The following is a 20,168-nucleotide window of genomic DNA, read 5'->3' as shown; positions in this document are numbered from 1 at the left end:
TTCTGAAAATTGCTCCCAGGGCACATTCATTCCACTGAGTGAGTACAGACCACTTCCTAAACTTCTGACAATATATCTCTACCTCATCCTGACCCTGACACAGAGCCAGATGAAAATTGCAAACACAGAGATGAAATAGATTTAGCAAAGTGAGGCCCGACTTACTGAACAGACTGAGGATAGGAAAGGCAACTTTGCGGTCAGCACAAAAAACTACAAAAAGACCACACAGAGGGCGCAAAAAGACCCTCCACACCGACTCACGGTGCGGAGGCGCTCCCTCTGCGTCCCAGAGCTTCCAGCAAGCAAGACAAAAATCAAAATAGCAAGCTGGACAGAAAAACAGCAAACCAAGAAAAACAAGCAGGAACTTAGCTTCTGCTGGGAAGACAGGTCACAAGAACGATCCAGGAGTGAACAAGACCAATACTGGAACATTGACAGGTGGCATGGAGCAATGATCTAAGTGGAGTTAAATAGAGCAGCCAGCTAACGAATTAACCTCGTCACCTGTGGAAGGAAACTCAGAAGCCGCAGCCCCACTCACAACCACCAGAGGAAGCCCATGGACAGAACCAGCCGAAGTACCATTCACGACCACAGGAGGGAGCTTGACAACAGAATTCACAACACTCATCTACACACCAGGAGCCCTGGGGATATACTTCACCTGTGGGAAGTTATACCATCTAACTGCCATAACATCCACCCAGAGGATCTCTTAAAGCAGCGTCGGTCCCCACTGACTGAACACCACAGGTGGCATCACGAACACAAATCCTGTTGCCCGCCAGGGCTGTGAGGTACTCGGTATCTGGTCCGGTACTTAAAGGGGATGTCACGGTGGCTGTGACCCGGTCTGTGGCCCTGGGTGCCCAAATAAAGAGAAAGGTCTTTTAAAGGAATTTGAAATAAATTTTGTGTTCGTGACGCCACCTGAGGTGTTCGGTCAGTGGAGACCGACGCTGCTTAAAGGGGTCCTCTGGTGTGATGTTATGGCAACTAGATGGTATAACTTCCAGCAGGTGAAGTAGGTCTCCTGGGCTCCCGGTGTATAAATGAGGATGGGAATGGTGCAGTAAAGAACGGAGGACACAGCTTTGCAGGCTCTTTACCTGGTTTACTGTAGCTTCAGGCATCCGCAGTCCAGGGCGGGGTGCGCGCAGAGTCCAGAAAGCAGCAGCAGGTGCAGACAGCGCAGAATATGGGACGGGTGCCCCATGAGATCGGCGTCTGCGCCGAGCACCGCACAGGAGTGGCGACCCAGAGGCCACAGGTGAGGAATGGGGAGCAGAACAGAACGGAGGCGCTACAGATTACGATGACCACTTTTTAAGGTAAAAAAAATCTAGGACTTACCAGTAGACTCGCTACGATGATTATTTAAATCAAACTAAGTCAGTGCAAAATCTTCTTTATTAGAATGTGTACAGACACTACAAAAGGACACAAAATCAACTACATCCTTAGGCAACATTTGCCATCAGAAACAACAAGAAAGGAGATCCAAGATTGCCTTACTACGTGGGTGACGAGCCAGAGCCGAGTTATGATGTGCCTCTAAAATTTTGAGGTGCAAATCTACAGGTACAAACAATGTTCCTGAAGGACCAGCCCAGGCATGCCCCTGAGCCTTCAATACCTCATTCTCAGGTTCAGAACACACTACGGAGACAACCACCCCTTTTTGTAAAATAGGAACAGCATCATCAGCGAAACTCCGAAACAAGGCATCCGCTTTGACGTTCTTAATCCCAGGACGATAAGTGACCACAAAATTAAACCTAGTGAAAACAAACCCATCATTTCATGATCAGTGATAACTGTGACCAGGTAAACTACCAAATCCAAAAAATGACGCCACTCCTCAAATACAAACTTAATGGCTAAAAGTTCCCTATTGCCTACATCATAGTTTATTTCGGCCGATGACAACCTTTTGGAGAAGGCACATGGATGCCACTTACCAGGGGACAACCATTGAGACAATACAGCCCTGAACCCCACCACAGAAGCATCAACCTCGACAATAAATGGTTAAGAATCATCGGGTTGGATGAGTACCAGCGCAGTGGAAAAACATTTCTTCAAAAAAGAAAATCCCTGCCGAGAAACCACCTTGAGAAGTCCGTACCTTTCCTAGTCATGTCAGGGAAGGGTTTGACAGTAGACATGAAGTTTTCTGATAATAGTTTGTGAACCCCAAAAAGCGTTGTAATGCTTTCAGATTTTCTGGGAGGTCCCATTCCAGAATCGCTCAAACCTGAGTAGATCAAAATATCGTCAAGATACAATACTACAAATCACAAATCTACTGATGAGTAGTGTTGAGCATTCCGATACCGCAAGTATCGGGTATCGGCCGATACTTGCGGTATCCGAATTCCGATACCGAGATCCGATACTTTTGTGGTATCGGGTATCGGTATCGGATACATAGAGATGTGTAAAATAAAGAATTAAAATAAAAAATATTGATATATTTACCTCTCCGGCGGCCCCTGGACTCAGCGCGGGTAACCGGCAGGCTTCGTTGTTCAAAATCAGCGCTTTTAGGACCTGAGAATCACGTCCCGGCTTCTGATTGGTCGCGGGCCGCCCATGTGACGGCCACGCGACCAATCACAAGCCGCTACGTCTTTGAAAGTCATTAACGCGCTCATTTTTAAAAATGAGCGCGTTAATAGCTTGCGGTGACGTCGCGGCTTGTGATTGGTCGCGTGGCCGCGACCAATCACAAGCCGCTACGTCTTTGAAAGTCATTACCGCGCTCATTTTTAAAAATGAGTGCGTTAATAGCTTGCGGTGACGTCGCGGCTTGTGATTGGTCGCGTGGCGGTCACATGGGCGGCCCGCGACCAATCAGAAGCCGGGACGTGATTCTCAGGTCCTAAAAGCGCTGATTTTGAACAACGAAGCCTGCCGGTTACCCTCGCTGAGTTCAGGGGCCGCCGGAGAGGTAAATATATCAATATTTTTTATTTTAATTCTTTATTTTACACATCCCTATGGATCCCAGGGCCTGAAGGAGAGTTTCCTCTCCTTCAGACCCTGGGAACCATGAGAATACCTTCCGATACTTGATGTCCCATTGACTTGTATTGGTATCGGATATCGGTATCGGCGATATCCGATATTTTTCGGGTATCGGCCGATACTATCCGATACCGATACTTTCAAGTATCGGACGGTATCGCTCAACACTACTGGTGAGGTGATGATGGAAGATGTCATTAATAGAGGCAAGCAAGCACTAAAATGCTCGGGTGCTCGTTGTTCGAACCAAGCAATTCCTAATACTCGTATGCTCGTTTCGAGTAACAGGTATAATGGGAGTCAATGGGAAAGCCAAGATATTATCCAGCAGACCCTACAAAGATATCTGGGGGCAGTGAAAATGTTCAAATTTTCACTCTTTGCTTCATTGCAGCCATTTGGTACATTCAAAAAAGTTTATTTTTTTCACATTAATGTACCTGCAGCGCCCCAGAGTCCTGGTCGCTGCAGTAATGTCGCTCTGCCACTAAGGGGAGTGATGTTATGTCTGATTGCACTAAAGGAGTTCACCTGACCAGGTATCACAATCACACATTACACTTCACACTCCGGCCACCAGGGGGAGCAAAAGGCATTATGTATTAGGCCACTCCTCACACTTTGGTAAAACTGGGGGTTGAATAGGAAGTTAGAGAGAACGCAGCCTGGGAGAGCTCCAGGGAGGACCTGTCAGGGGTGGGTTCCTGGCAGGTACCTAGCAGAAAGGACAGATCGTTATGGAGCCTCGCCTGCACTACCTTGCGGCGGCATCCTAAGGAAGGACACGAAGCGAAGGATATTGTGGAGAAGTGAGAAACGAGATCACAGCACAAGGAGATAGACCAGTAGGAGTCGTGCCCCGAGATCGGCAACATCCTACTGAGGCGCATAGCCGGTGGCGTGAACGCCGAGGAAGTAACAGACTTCAAGAATAACTTCAAACAGCGGCAGGAGAGTTGATTATAGGTTGGCTGTCTACCTTACATCACCTAAGCAGACATAGGGGACAATTGTGGGAGAGGGGCATCTCTAGGTCCCAGAATAACTCCAGGCCTTCCCGTCAAATGGGTGCGTCCTAGCCAGATAAACTTGGAGGACAGAGAGAACGAACGAATACGAAAGTTGTGAGGACTATCCCGTGGTGCTCAGCAGGGAAGGACTACAACACACAGGCGCTAGTTGGTAGGCACTGATCTCCACCTGCAAAGGGAACTCTGGATGTGCCTTCGGACCGGCCGGACTCAGCCAGCCCTGTTAGCAGTGCTCTGGATTGTGGAGTCTTTAGTAAAAAGGTAAAGAGACTGCAACCCTGTGTCCTCGTTATTAACTGCGCCTCACATCATCGCCACCTACACTACTGGGAAGCCCTGGGGATATACTTCACCTGTGGGAAGGTATACCATCTAGCTGCTAATCCATCACCCCAGCGGACCCCTAAGCAGCGTCAGTCACCCTGACCGAATACCACAGGTGGCGTCACAAACCCTTGACAAACTTTCATCACCCTTTCATTGAACGCCCCTTAGCAGGGTCACGGACCGGGTCCAGCCACAGTGTCAACCCCAGCACCGAGACAGACAGGACCGGTACCGAGTACCCCGCGGCCCTGCGTCTGGGGGCGCTCCACACCCATCTTGACTGAAAAGAACAGAAATGTAGACATTTTTCCTAATTTAATTAAAACTGAAAACTAAACTAAACTAAAAAAAAATGAAATATCATATGGTCATAAGTATTCAGACCCTTTGCTCAGACACTTATATTTAAGTCACATGCTGTCCATTTCCCTGTGATCCTCCTGGAGATGGTTCTACTCCTTCATTGGAGTCCAGCTGTGTTTAATTAAACTGATAGGACTTGATTTAGAAAGGCGCACACCCGTCTATATAAGACCTCACAGCTGGCAGTGCATGTCATACCAATGAGAATCATGAGGTCAAAGGAACTGGCCAAGGAGCTCAGAGGCAGAATTGTGGCAAGGCACGGATCTGGCCAAGGTTACAACAGAATTTCTGCAGTACTCCAGGTTCCTAAGAGCACAGTGGTCTCCATAATCCTTAACTGGAAAAAATTTGGGACTACCAGAAGTTTTCCTAGACCTGGCCGTCCAGCCAAACTGAGCAATCGTGGGAGAAGAGCCTTGGTGAGAGAGGTAAAGAAGAACCCCAAGATCACTGTGGCCGAGCTCCAGAGATGCAGTAGGGAGATAGGAGAAAGTTCCACAAGTCAACTAACACTGCAGCCCTCCACCAGTCAGGCCTTTATGGCAGAGTGGCCCAACGGAAGCCTCTCCTCAGTGCAAGACATATGAAAGCCCGCATAGAGTTTGCTAAAAAACACATGAAGGACTCCCACACTATGAGAAATAAGATTCTCTGGTCTGATGAGGTGAAGATAGACCTTTTGGTGGTAATTCTAAGCGGTATGTGTGGAGAAAACCAGGCACTGCTCATCACCTGCCCAATACAATCCCAACAGTGAAACATGGTGGTGGCAGCATCATGCTATGGGGGTGTTTTTTCAGCTGCAGGGACAGAGCGACTGGTTGTCATTGAAGGAAACATGAAGGCAGCCAAGTACAGAGATATCCTGGATGAAAACCTCTTCCAGAGTGCTCTGGTCCTCAGACTTGGCCGAAGGTTCACCTTCCAACAAGACAATGACCCTAAGCACACAGCTAAAATAACAAAGGAGTGGCTTCAGAACAACTCTGTGACCATTCTTGACTGGCCCAGCCAGAGCCCTGACCTAAACCCAATGGAGCATCTCTGGAGAGACCTGAAAATAGCAGTCCACCAACGTTCACCATCCAACCTGACGGAACTGGAGAGGATCTGCAAGGAAGAATGGCAGAGGATCTCCAAATCCAGGGGTGAGACACTTGTTGCATCATTCCCGAGAAGACTCATGGCTGTACTAGCTCAAAAGGGGCTTCTACTCAATGCTGAGCAAAGGGTCTGAATACTTATTTATGACCATGTGATATTTCAGGTTTTAGTTTTTAATAAATTTGAAAATATCTCCACTTTTGGTTTTTTTCAGTCAAGATGGGGTGCAGAGTGTACATTAATGAGAAAAAAATGAACCTTTTTGAAGTTACCAAATGGCTGCAATGAAACAAAGAGTGAAACATTTAAAGGGGTCTGAATACTTTCCGTACCCATGGTATATTCAATTATTTCAGCCCACACAAAAAAAGCTGCAGTATATTTTTGCCAACAGACTGCAGAGGCCTAATCCCTGTCTACAGACTGGATTCTGTCACTCTCCCTGCTCCTGCAACTCTTTCTCCCTAGGCTAAATGCAGATTGTGTGTGATACAAATGATTAGTCCTTAGAAGGGCTGTTAGTATGTTGCCTCAGCTTCAGCACCAATATCAAGACTACAGGGCTCTGATGTGTTATACTGTGCACACACAGGTCTAGACAAGCTCTCTCTCCCAACAGGCTGTATATCTGCCCCCAACAGGACCAGTAAGAGAAAAAAAATAACATTTGTCATACTCACCAGCAGCACGGTCCAGTCTGACAGGCGTCGCTCTTCTTGGTCTGGTCCCTCTCTTCTTCTTGCGATGCCGCCCCCCTGCTTGGTTCAAAACTGGTGACTAGGGTTGAGCAACTTTTAGTTTTTTAGGCTCGAGTCGGGTTTCGCGAAACCCGACTATCTCAACAGTCGAGTCGAGTGGAATCGGCCGATTATGGCGAAAAGTCGGGGATCGACCGAAACACGAAACCCAATACAAGTCAATGGGGGAGCATAGTCGGCAGTGAGTGGAGGCCAGGAAAACATGTACAGTGCCCATTTTAATGGCAAAAACATCCATTCTTGTTACTGAAGCTTGTCAATCTTAATTTACCTTATAATAATAGTAAGGCATTGGAAATTGGGGGTCATTTGGCTAAAGTTGTGGGGGGTAGGGCTGGTTCAAGTATTTAGTGGGCCCAGGAAATCTGGACCACGTCACGGCAGTGGAGCAGGGAGAGGTAAGTATTTCAACTTTGCAAGTGCTGTGATCCTGAGCAAGCAGGGGGGGCCCACTCGTTGGCATTGGCACTGGCACAGGGCCCCTCAAAGTACGGCGGTGTGTTTGCACAGCGGGGGCGCCTCCCACCGGCAGCGACACTTTTGCCTACTATGAGGGGCCCTGTGCCAGTGACGTCGCCAACGAGTATTCCTCCCCCCCACCTGATGAAGGAACCTGCACTTTCATCTGCACCTTGCTCTTTGTCCCCGTGTAAGGTGGTATGGTATGCGGGAAGAGGAACCTGACTTTCAGCAGGGTCACAATCTTGCTGTGTAGCGTGCACGGGGAATGTTGCATTATGGGTCAATGTACCAGCAGACTCATCTATCACTGGCTGGGCAATGGGCAGGATGAGGAGGAAACACAGATATAGGCCCAAAGAATAAAGTGGGCTAAATGCAGTTCAAAATTGGTAACAGGACTAACCAGGGGGCATTGCAGTGGAGGACAACTGTAATGAGAGGCTGACACAGAGAGTAGGCCCAAATCAGTAAGTAGTCTAAATGCAGTTCAAAATTGGCAACCGTAGTAAACAGGCGGCACTGGTTTGTTCAGTGGAGGAGAACAGCAAGGAGCGGCAGACACCGATAGTAGGCCCCAACCCAACTAGTAGGCCAAATGCAGTCTAACATTAACAACTACTTAACGAGAGCCTGAAAATGGAATTTCAGGACAGGAAACCAGGAGAAGAGCAAGGAGCGGCAGACACTGTTAGTAGGCCCCAACCCAACTAGTAGACCAAATGCAGTTGTTCCATTTAACAACTATTTAACAAGAGCCTGAAGATAGAAACTCAGGAAAGGCAACCTGGAGAACACCTTGGAGCGGAAGACACCGTCTCTACAACCCAGACCCAACTTGTAGGCCTAATGCAGTGTTGTTTCAACAACTACTTAACGAGAGCTAGAAGATAGAAGCTATGGAGAGGCAACCTGGAGAACACCTTGGAGCGGGAGACACCGTCTCTACAACCCAGACCCAACTTGTAGGCCTAATGCAGTGTTGTTTCAACAACTACTTAACGAGAGCTAGAAGATAGAAGCTGTGGAGTGGCAACCTGGAGAACACCTTGGAGCGGCAGACACCGTCTCTACAACCCAGACCCAACTTGTAGGCCTAATGCAGTGTTGTTTCAACAACTACTTAACGAGAGCTAGAAGATAGAAGCTATGGAGAGGCAACATGGAGAACACCTTGGAGCGGAAGACACCGTCTCTACAACCCAGACCCAACTTGTAGGCCTAATGCAGTGTTGTTTCAACAACTACTTAACGAGAGCTAGAAGATCGAAGCTATGGAGAGGCAACCTGGAGAACACCTTGGAGCGGCAGACACCGTCTCTACAACCCAGACCCAACTTGTAGGCCTAATGCAGTGTTGTTTCAACAACTACTTAACGAGAGCTAGAAGATAGAAGCTATGGAGTGGCAACCTGGAGAACACCTTGGAGCGGAAGACACCGTCTCTACAACCCAGACCCAACTTGTAGGCCTAATGCAGTGTTGTTTCAACAACTACTTAACGAGAGCTAAAAGATCGAAGCTATGGAGAGGCAACCTGGGGAACACCTTGGAGCGGCAGACACCGTTAGTAGGCCCTACCGAAGTAGTAGCCCCAATGCAGTTTTCAAATTCCTGTAGGCTGAAAACCAGACTATTGACGCTCAGCTTTTTTCAGAGGAGGACAGCTGTATTGAGTGGCGCAGACAGACACAGGTAGTAGGCCTTAAACAAAAAATTTGGCTCAATGCAGTTTAAAAAAGGTTACAGGGTTACACAGGCAGCATTGCTCTGGTCAGTGGAGGACAATTTCAATTATGGACCGCAGACAGACTTAGTACGCCTACAATTAAAAAAAGGATGCTCTATGCAATTTAAAATAGGTTCCAGGGGTACACGGGCAGCATTGGTCTGGTCAGTGGAGGACTATTGGAAGGAGGGACTGCAGACAGGCTTAGTAGGCCTAACATAACAAAAGTAGGCTGTAGGCACTTTAAAATAGGTTCCAGGGGTACACGGGCAGCAGTGGTCTGGTCAGTGGAGGACTATTGGAAGGAGGGACCGCAGACAGGCTTAGTAGGCCTAACATAACAAAAGTAGGCTGTAGGCACTTTAAAATAGGTTCCAGGGGTACACGGGCAGCAGTGGTCTGGTCAGTGGAGGACTATTGGAAGGAGGGACTGCAGACAGGCTTAGTAGGCCTAACATAACAAAAGTAGGCTGTAGGCCCTTTAAAATAATTTCCAGGGGTACACGGGCAGCAGTGGTCTGGTCAGTGGAGGACTATTGGAAGGAGGGACTGCAGACAGGCTTAGTAGGCCTAACATAACAAAAGTAGGCTGTAGGCACTTTAAAATAGCTTCCAGGGGTACATGGGCAGCAGTGGTGTGGTCAGTGGAGGACTATTGGAAGGAGGGACTGCAGACAGGCTTAGTAGGCCTAACATAACAAAAGTTGGCTGTAGGCACTTTAAAATAGCTTCCAGGGGTACACGGGCAGCAGTGGTGTGGTCAGTGGAGGACTATTGGAAGGAGGGACCGCAGACAGGCTTAGTAGGCCTAACATAACAAAAGTAGGCTGTAGGCACTTTAAAATAGCTTCCAGGGGTACACGGGCAGCAGTGGTGTGGTCAGTGGAGGACTATTGGAAGGAGGGACCGCAGACAGGCTTAGTAGGCCTAACATAACAAAAGTAGGCTCTGTGCACTTGGAATTATCTTGCAGGGGTACACAGGCAGCATTGGTGTTGTCAGCGGAGGCCGATTGTAATGAGTGTCTGACAGTTAGTACTCCCAAAAAATAAATAGATGTTAATGTCTCACAATACAACAAAACCAAAAAACAAAAGGGTGGCATACTTAGGTACAGGGGTGGGCTCCTCTGCTGAGTTTCAGACCTAGTAATTTGGCGCAAAGTATTTACTGGTGTAAATATAGGACACTGCCCCTGACTATTTTAAGTACCATCATACATGTCAACACATTGGTATTGTCAGTGCCAGGCATTGAAGGATGTCAGCGCATAGACTAAACATTGGTGGAGCTGTGAGAGATAATTTTGCAAATCGTAGAGCACTGTTTGAGCTTGGGGGGGAAACTGTCTTGTGGCCGACGGTACAGGCCCAGGGCCCCTCATGTTACAACGGTGTGTCTGACGTTGGTTGTGCGCCACCACCGCTAGAGACACTTTATTGTACTATGAGGGACCCAGTGGCAGTGCCGTCGACCAAAAGCGTGCACACCCACCTCTTCAGACAAACGGCACTCTCACGGGTGCTTGCGCCAAGTGGCGAGACCAAGGCCCCGTGGGGGGAGTTTGGCCATTTAGGGAGGTGTAAACATGTTGTATGCTGGACAAACAGCTGCTGCAAATCACGAGATTGGAAAACTCAGTCAGAGCAGTCCAGAAGCAAGACGTTTTCATTGGAAAGCTAGATGTCAGCCGGGAAAGGTGGGGCAAAATAATTCGAAATACAGTAGTGGTTCATTTTAATGAAGGTTAGATCATCAACATTTTGGGTAGCCAGACGAGTCCTTTTTTCGGTTAATATTGAACCAGCAGCACTGAATACTCTTTCTGATAGCACACTAGCTGCTGGGCAAGCAAGCTCCTGCAATGCATATTCTGCCAATTCTGGCCAGGTGTCTAATTTGGATGCCCAGTAATCAAATGGGAATGACGGTTGAGGGAGAACATCGATAAGGGATGAAAAATAGTTAGTAACCATACTGGACAAATGTTGTCTCCTGTCACTTTGAATTGATGCTGCAGTACCTGTCCTGTCTGCGGTCACAGCAAAATCCCTCCACAACCTGGTCAGAAAACCCCACTGTCCAACTCCACTTCTGAATTGTGCACCTCTAACACCTCTGGTCTGCTGCCCCCTACAGCTCGTGTGAGAACGATCACCGGCGCTGTGTGCTGGGAATGCCTGAATCAAACGGTCAACAAGAGTTGATTGTTTGGTTGCTAATATTTGTTCCAAGTTCAAATGTGGCATAATATTTTGCAATTTGCCTTTATAGCGAGGATCAAGGAGGCAGGCCAACCAGTAATCGTCATCGGTCATCATTTTAATAATGCGTGTGTCCCTTTTGAGGATACGTAAGGCACAATCCGCCATGTGGGCCAAAGTTCCAGTTGTCAAATCTGTGGTTGTGCTGGGTTGAGGGGCAGTTACAGGCAAATCTACGTCACTTGTGTCCCTCAAAAAACCAGAACCCGGCCTTGCCACGCCACCAATTTCCAGTGGCCCCGGAGAAGCTTCCTCATTAAAAAAATACTCATCCCCATCATCCTCCTCGTCCTCTTCCTCCTGTTCGCCCGCTACCTCGTCCTGTACACTGCCCTAACCAGACAATGGCTGACTGTCATCAAGGCTTTCCTCTTCCTCTGCTGCAGACGCCTGCTCCTTTATGTGCGTCAAACTTTGCATCAGCAGACGCATTAGGGGAATGCTCATGCTTATTATGGCGTTGTCTGCACTTACCAGCCGTGTGCATTCCTCAAAACACTGAAGGACTTGACACATGTCTTGTACCTTCGACCACTGCACACCTGACAACTCCATGTCTGCCATCCTACTGCCTGCCCGTGTATGTGTATCCTCCCACAAATACATAACAGCCCGCCTCTGTTCGCACAGTCTCTGAAGCATGTGCAGTGTTGAGTTCCACCTTGTTGCAACTTCGATGATTAGGTGATGCTGGGGAAGGTTCAAAGACCGCTGATAGGTCTGCATACGGCTGGAGTGTACGGGCGAACGGCGGATATGCGAGCAAAGTCCGCGCACTTTGAGGAGCAGGTCGGATAACCCCGGATAACTTTTCAGGAAGCACTGCACCACCAGGTTTAAGGTGTGAGCCAGGCAAGGAATGTGTTTCAGTTGGGAAAGGGCGATAGCAGCCATGAAATTCCTTCCGTTATCACTCACTACCTTGCCTGCCTCAAGATCTACAGTGCCCAGCCACGACTGCGTTTCTTTCTGCAAGAACTCGGACAGAACTTCCGCGGTTTGTCTGTTGTCGCCAAACACTTCATAGCCAATACAGCCTGCTGACGCTTGCCAGTAGCTGCCCCATAATGGGACACCTGGTGTGCAACAGTGGCAGCTGCGGATGGAGTGGTTGTGCGACTGCGGTCTGTGGACGAGCTCTCGCTTCTGCAGGAGAACGAGGAGGAGGAGGATGGGGGGCGAACGCCTACAGCCAACTGTTTCCTAGACCATGGGCTAGACAGAACTGTCCCAATATTGCTGTCCCCTGTGGACCCTGCATCCACCACATTCACCCAGTGTGCCGTGATGGACACGTAACGTCCCTGGCCATGCCTAATGGTCCATGCATCTGTTGTCAGGTGCACCTTTGTACTCACAGATTGCCTGAGTGCATGGACGATGCGCTCTTTAACATGCTGGTGGAGGGCTGGGATGGCTTTTCTCGAAAAGAAGTGTCGACTGGGTAGCTCGTAGCGTGGTTCAGCGTAGTCCATCAGGGCTTTGAAAGCTTAGCTTTCAACTAACCGGTAGGGCATCATCTCTAACGAGATTTGTCTAGCTATGTGGGCGTTCAAACCCTGTGTACGCGGATGCGAGGATGAGTACTTCCTTTTTCTAATGAGAGTCTCATGTAGGGTGAGCTGGACTGGAGAGCTGGAGATCGTGGAACTAGCGGGGGTGCCGGTGGACATGGCAGACTGAGAGAGGGTTGGAGACCGTATTCTTGCCGGTGCCCTACATGCAGTGTTTCCTACTACGAAACTGGTGATTCCCTGACCCTGACTGCTTTGGCCTGACAAAGAAACCTGCACAGATACTGCAGGTGGTGCGGAAAATGGTGGCCTTACAGTGACAGAAGGGATGTAGCGTTGCTGACTATCTTCATTGGCCGAGGGTGCTACAACCTTAAGGGACGTTTGGTAGTTAGTCCAGGCTTGCAAATGCATGGTGGTTAAATGTCTATGCATGCAACTTGTATTTAGACTTTTCAGATTCTGACCTCAGCTTAAGGTAGTTGAACATTTTTGACAGATGACTTTGCGCTGATCAATTGGATGTTGCTTAAAAAAATGCCAGACTGCACTCTTTCTAGCATCGGATACCTTTTCAGGCATTGCAGACTGAGCTTCTTTAACCGGATGGCCACGCTGTCCTCCAACTGGTTTTGGCTTTGCCACGTGTTTTGGGCCAGATACGGGCCCGGCAGATGGAACCTGTTGCGATGTAGATGCCTGCTGCGGCCCCTCCTCCTCCGCTTCAGAACTACTGCCGCCGGCACCCTGTTCCCCCAATGGCTGCCAATCGGGGTCAACAACTGAGTCATCTATGACCTCCTCTTCTATCTCATGTGCAACTTCGTCTGTGTTACCGTGTAAGCCGGTGGTATAGCGTTTGTGACGGGGCACCATAGTCTCATCAGTGTCTGATTCTGGATCAGTACACTGCGAGGGCAATGTGGTGGTCTGAGTCAAAGGAACAGCATAGTACTCTGGCTGTGGCTGTGCATCTGTGCACTCCATGTCCGATTCAACTTGTAATGGGCATGGCCTGTTAACTGTTTCACTTTCTAACCCAGGAACGGTATGTGTAAAGAGCTCCATGGAGTAGCCCGTTGTGTCGCCTGACGCATCCTTCTCTGTTGTTGTTTTTGCCGAACAGGACAATGGAGCGACTTGTCCCTGAGCGTGAACATCCACTAACGACGTGCTGCTTTTACATTTACCAGTTTCAGAAGAGGAGGCAAAAGAGCTAGAGGCTGAGTCAGCAAGGAAAGCCAAAACTTGCTCTTGCTGCTCCGGCTTTAAAAGCGGTTTTCCTACTCCCAGAAAAGGGAGCGTTCGAGGCCTTGTGTAGCCAGACGACGAACCTGGCTCCACAGCTCGAGACTTAGGTGCTATATTGTTTTTCCCATGACCACCTGATGCTCCACCACCACTACCATCATTACCAGCTGGCAATGAACGCCCACGGCCACGACCTCTTCCACCAGACTTCTTCATTGTTTTAAAAACGTAACCAAAGTAACGGTATTTGTTACTGTAAAACAACTTACAAGGTGAACTCAAACTTCTGTAGGATTTAGATATCCCTTTATAGGTGGGTGCGACTGCAAGGAAAATCAGGCACAATGTTACACACTCGGTTTTCTGTGGCACAAAATGAGACAGATGCCACACACGCAGGACTGGCACTGAAGCACAAATGCCAATATTAATCTCCCACTAATTTTTTTTTTCAGGGAGAATTTAAAAACAAAAAAACAAAAAAACAGACACTAGGCTTTCTGTGGCCCACAATTTGAGAGAGATGGCAGACACGACTGGCACTCAAGCACAAATGCCAATATTAATCTCCCACTATTTATTTTTTTTCAGGGAGAATTTAAAAACCAAAATAAAAAAAACAGACACTAGGCTTTCTGTGGCCCACAATTTGAGAGAGATGGCACACACGACTGGCACTCAAGCACAAATGCCAATATTAATCTCCCACTATTTATTTTTTTTCAGGGAGAATTTAAAAAACAAAAAAACAGACACTAGGCTTTCTGTGGCCCACAATTTGAGAGAGATGGCACACATGACTGGCACTGAAGCACAAATGCCAATATTAATCTCCCACTATTTTTTTTTTCAGGGAGAATTTAAAAAACAAAAAACAAAAAAACAGACACTGGACTTTCTGTGGCCCACAAGTTGAGAGAGATGGCAAACACGACTGGCACTGAAGCACAAATGCCAATATTAATCTCCCACTATTTATTTTTTTTCAGGGAGAATTTAAAAACCAAAATAAAAAAAACAGACACTAGGCTTTCTGTGCCCCACAATTTGAGAGAGATGGTGTTAAGGACTGGCGGAACACACCAAGTACAAGATGAAATGGAACTAGGTGCGTTCGCAGTCCGAGGTCCACCGTGCAGGTAAAAACCCTGCTGCTAGTAAGACGGACTATATGGCGGTACTATAAGTATACACGCACGGGTTAACTTCACCCTGCATGAAGGAAGCGATCCTGTTGCATCACAGGACCGCGGTACCGCACATAGAGCGCGAGCAAGAAGTCAGCGAACTCAACCCCAACTAGGATTGAAGTCCGATTAGACACTTGCTGGCACAACACCGCAACTGGGTGTGTAAGGAAACTAAATAATAATATAAAGGCACAAGAGTGCGTGCGGTGCCGCACTGACGGACGCCACTAACCACCCAGGCTTGGGTCAGGAAAGCGCAGAGCAAGCGCACGGCGCCGTACAGGCGGACACAGCAACTGGTAGCTGTAATGTGTGTTACGTGCTGTTGGATAAGTCGGGCGCTAGATAGCAAACATACACCTTCCGCGAACAATCATTCAATAGGGAGGGTTATTTAAAGAGCGACTTTCACTCACAACACACACACATATTTACAAGACAATACTAGTGCACGGCCGTGTGGTCATGCGCAGTTTATATAGCTGCAGCACAGGAAACAGCTACAGAATTTTGCCCTTTCAGGACCTGCCAAAAGGACCAATGGGATGTGCTGCAGTACCTGAGCATGTGACCCTCGATCTCCAACGGGAGATCCTGCCCTGGGCATGCTCAGACAGAGAAAAGCAGGACTTAGATCCAGAAACGTCCACTCGCCGCTGCCCAGCACTGGCTTCAATGGCAGAAGCAGGAAAAGCAGCAGTAACTCTTCGCACAGAGTCAGACTGAGCCATACGCTGGGATCGACGTCCCTGCTGAGCAGACTCCACTGCGGCTGGAGAAGAATGGGAGACCGCAGCGGAGACGGATCGAGATTCCCCCTGTGCAGCAGAGGAAACTCGAATCCTAACATTACCCCTCCTCCTAGAGCCCCCCCCCCCTCCTTGGGCCTCACTACGTTCGAAGGCAGCAATGAGCTGCGGGGCCCGAATGTGCTCAACAGGCTCCCAGGACCTGTCCTCGGGGCCATAACCCTTCCAGTCTACCAAATAAAATTTTTGCCACGTACCACCTTGAACCCCAAAATAGCGTTCACCTCATAATCGTCCGTAGACGAACCCGATGTCCCAGCAGATGACTCGGAAAACCGGGACATATACACGGGTTTCAAGAGGGACACATGAAAGGTGTCGGTGATACCCAGGCGTGGCGGAAGGGCCAAACGATAGACCACAGGATTAACCTGCTCGAGGACCTTGAATGGGCCCAAGTAGCGAGGAGCAAATTTCGTGGACTCAACTCGCAGCCTGATGTTACAGGCGGAGAGCCACACCAAGTCGCCAGGAGCAAAGGTCGGAGCGGGGCGCCGATGAGCATCGGCGGAGGACCTCATTCTCTCCTTAGAGGCCCGAATGGCATCCTGAGTGCGGTCCCAAATATCCCGTGCCTCCACAGCCCAGTCTGCCACCCTGGAGTCGGCGGAAGACACGGGCATAGGCACAGGTACCCGTGGATGCTGACCATAGTTGAGGAGGAATGGGGTTTGTCCAGTGGAGTTGGCTACGGCATTGTTCAGTGCAAACTCTGCCCATGATAGCAAGGATGCCCAGTCATCCTGCCTGGCTGAAACAAAATGTCGCAGGTATGTGACCAAGGTCTGGTTGGCCCTCTCTACCAACCCATTCGTCTCGGGATGATAAGCGGAAGAGAGATTCAACTCGATACTGAGAAGACGACAAAGCTCTCTCCAGAACCGAGACGCAAACTGGGGACCCCGGTCACTGACAATTTTGTCAGGCATACCATGTAGGCGGAAGATGTGTTTAATGAACAACGCTGCCAAGGCCCGTGCAGAAGGTAACCGTGGTAGCGGCACCAAATGCACCATTTTTGAGAAATGATCGGTGATGACCCAAATGATGGTACAGCCGCGAGACTTGGGAAAAACCCACAACAAAGTCCATCCCGACCATCTCCCAGGGCCTATCTGCCACCTGCAAGGGATAGAGCAACCCAGCTGGCCTTGACGCGGAGATTTAGTTTTGGCGCAGGAGACACACGCCAGAATATAATCCCTGACATCCCGGACCATATGCGGCCACCAGTACGTCCTCGCCAGTAGCTCAGATGTCCTCTTTGTCCCAAAGTGTCCACCCACCCTGGACGAATGAGCCCAAGAGAGAACCTCCGGTCGCAAATTAATGGGCACAAAAGTCTTGCCCGGAGGCACAGACTCTAGCGAAACAGGCACTACGGTTCTCAGGCTCTCGGAAGGGACAATAAGCCGAGGCTCCTCTTCCTCCTCCTCAGTTGACATAAGGGAGCGAGAGAGAGCGTCAGCACGGATATTCTTCTCCCCGGCGAGATAATGAAGGGAAAAGTGGAACCGGGAGAAGAACAGGGACCATCTGGCCTGGCGAGAATTTAGCCGCTGGGCTGTTTGCAAATAGACCAAATTTTTGTGGTCCGTGTAAACTTGGAAGGGAAACCGCGCACCTTCCAGAAGGTGTCTCCACTCCGAAAAGGCCAACTTCATTGCTAGCAACTCCCTGTCCCCGATGGAGTAGTTTTTCTCCGCTGGCGTGAAGGTCTTAGAGAAGAAGAAGCATGGATGCTTCCGACCTTGAGCATCCTTTTGATAGAGGACTGCTCCAGCACCAACGGACGAGGCATCCACCTCCATTAGGAATGGCTTATCCACATCGGGACGATGTAAGATGGGAGCGCTAGCAAAGTGGGACTTAATTGAAGTGAAGGCCTTGGAGACCTCTTCCGACCACAATTTGGGATTCGCTCCCTTCTTGGTGAGGGCTATCAAGGGAGCTACCAGAGTTGAGAAGTGGGGAATGAACTGGCGGTAATAGTTTATGAACCCCATAAAGCGCTGCACCACTTTAAGAGAATGGGGCTCTTGCCAGTCCATCACAGCCTGTAGTTTGGCAGGATCCATAGCCAATCCCTGGGCTGATATGATATAGCCCAGGAAAGGTAAGGACTCCTGCTCAAACACACACTTCTCCAACTTCGCATAAAGAGAGTTTGCCCGTAGGAGGTCGAAGACTCTGCCAACATCTCTCCGGTGGGAGTCAATATCTGGAGAAAAGATGAGAATATCATCCAGATAGACTACAACCGAGGTGGAAAGCATATCCCAGAAGATGTCGTTGACAAAGTCTTGGAAAACGGCAGGTGCATTACAGAGCCCAAAGGGCATCACCAGATACTCATAGTGCCCATCTCTGGTGTTAAATGCCGTTTTCCATTCGTCCCCCTCACGGATGCGAATCAGGTTATAAGCACCCCGCAGATCTAGTTTAGTAAACACTCTAGCTCCCCGAAGCCTATCGAAAAGCTCAGATATCAAAGGCAAAGGGTACTTGTTCTTAACTGTGATAGCATTAAGACCCCTGTAGTCTATGCATGGACGTAGTTCTCCATTCTTCTTCTGCACGAAAAAGAACCCTGCCCCAGCAGGTGACACTGACTTCCTGATGAACCCTCTTGCCAGATTCTCTTGAATGTACTGAGACATTGCCTCCGTTTCCGGGAGAGATAATGGATAGACTCGACCCCGGGGAGGCTCAGCACCAGGCAAGAGATCAATAGGACAGTCATAAGGGCGATGGGGCGGAAGAGTCTCCGCTGCCTTTTTGGAGAACACGTCTGCATAAGACCAATATTGCTTGGGGATAGAGGATAGATCTGCGGGTACCTCTGTAGTAGCAACCTGAACGCACTCTCGATGACACCTGTTCCCACAAGATTCACCCCATCCCAGAATTCTGCCTGGGGACCACTCGATGTGAGGAGAGTGGTACCGTAACCAAGGTATCCCCAAGAGAACCTCATCAATTCCCTCAGGAATGACGAGTAGAGATATAATCTCCTGATGAGATGGTGACATGGACAGAGTAAAAGGGATAGTTTGATGTGTAATCTGTGCGGGCAGTGTCGACCCATTCACCACTCGTACCGTTACTGGTTGAGATAGCATGACCAGAGGAATTGCGTGACGTTGGGCGAAGGCTGAAGACATAAAATTGCCCTCCGCCCCAGAATCCACGCAGAGTTCTACCGAGTGAGAGGATGAGCCCAATGTTATTGTCCCCTTAAAGGACAATTTTGAGGCAAACGTCGCCGTGTCTAGTGCACCTCCACCAACTACCACTAGACGCTGACGTTTCCTCGACCGCTGGAGACATCTGGAGGCAAGATGTCCTGTCTGTTGGCAAAGAAGACAAATCTGGAGTGCACGAGCGGTCCGGGACTTAGATCCCGCTCGTGACTCTACCACAGGCTCATGGGGCTCAGGAGCCTGGTCTGGAGATTCCAAAGGTTTGGCGAAGGTGGGAGCCAGCCGAAACCTCTGCCTACACTGGGCTCGCTCTAACCTCCGCTCGTGAAAACGGAGATCAATATGAGTGGATAGAGTTATTAATTCCTCCAGTGTGGCGGGAATCTCCCTAGTGGCCAGGGCGTCCTTAACGTGGTCAGCCAGCCCCCTCCAAAATATTGGAATGAGGGCTTTATCCGACCACTCCAGCTCAGATGCTAAGGTGCGGAAGTGGACGGCAAAATGACTGACCAAGGACGAGCCCTGAGTCAATGCCAACAATTGGAGCTCTGTATCATGGGTGACACGAGGTCCTAAAAAGACCTGTTTCAGAGTGCTCAGAAACAACGGAGCACTCTGCACCACATGATCCCTACGCTCCCATAGCGGTGTAGCCCACTGCAACGCCCTGTCCGATAGAAGAGACACTATAAATCCCACCTTAGCCCGCTCTGTAGGGAAACGAGAGGCCAGAAGCTCGAGATGGATAGAGCACTGACTCACGAAACCCCTACAAGACTTACTGTCACCAGAGAATTTCTCTGGAAGCGGGAGGCGAATTAGAGTCGGGACAGGAGCGGCAGTGGACAAGGTGGCTGCAGCAACACTAGCAGCCTGAACAGCGACAGCAGTAACATCCACAGCTGAAGTTGAACGCTCAAGAGCCGCCAACCTTCCCTCCAGCTGCTGGATGTACCGCTGTAGACGCTGATCGTCCGTCATTACTAGCCAGACCTTGGCGCTAGTATTATGTTAAGGACTGGCGGAACGCACCAAGTACAAGATGAAATGGAACTAGGTGCGTTCGCAGTCCGAGGTCCACCGTGCAGGAAAAACCCTGCTGCTAGTAAGACGGACTATATGGCGGT

This window comes from Ranitomeya imitator, chromosome 4 (assembly GCF_032444005.1).
Source record: "Ranitomeya imitator isolate aRanImi1 chromosome 4, aRanImi1.pri, whole genome shotgun sequence".
Taxonomy (NCBI): Eukaryota; Metazoa; Chordata; class Amphibia; order Anura; family Dendrobatidae; genus Ranitomeya; species Ranitomeya imitator.
This window is presented reverse-complemented; position numbering follows the sequence as displayed.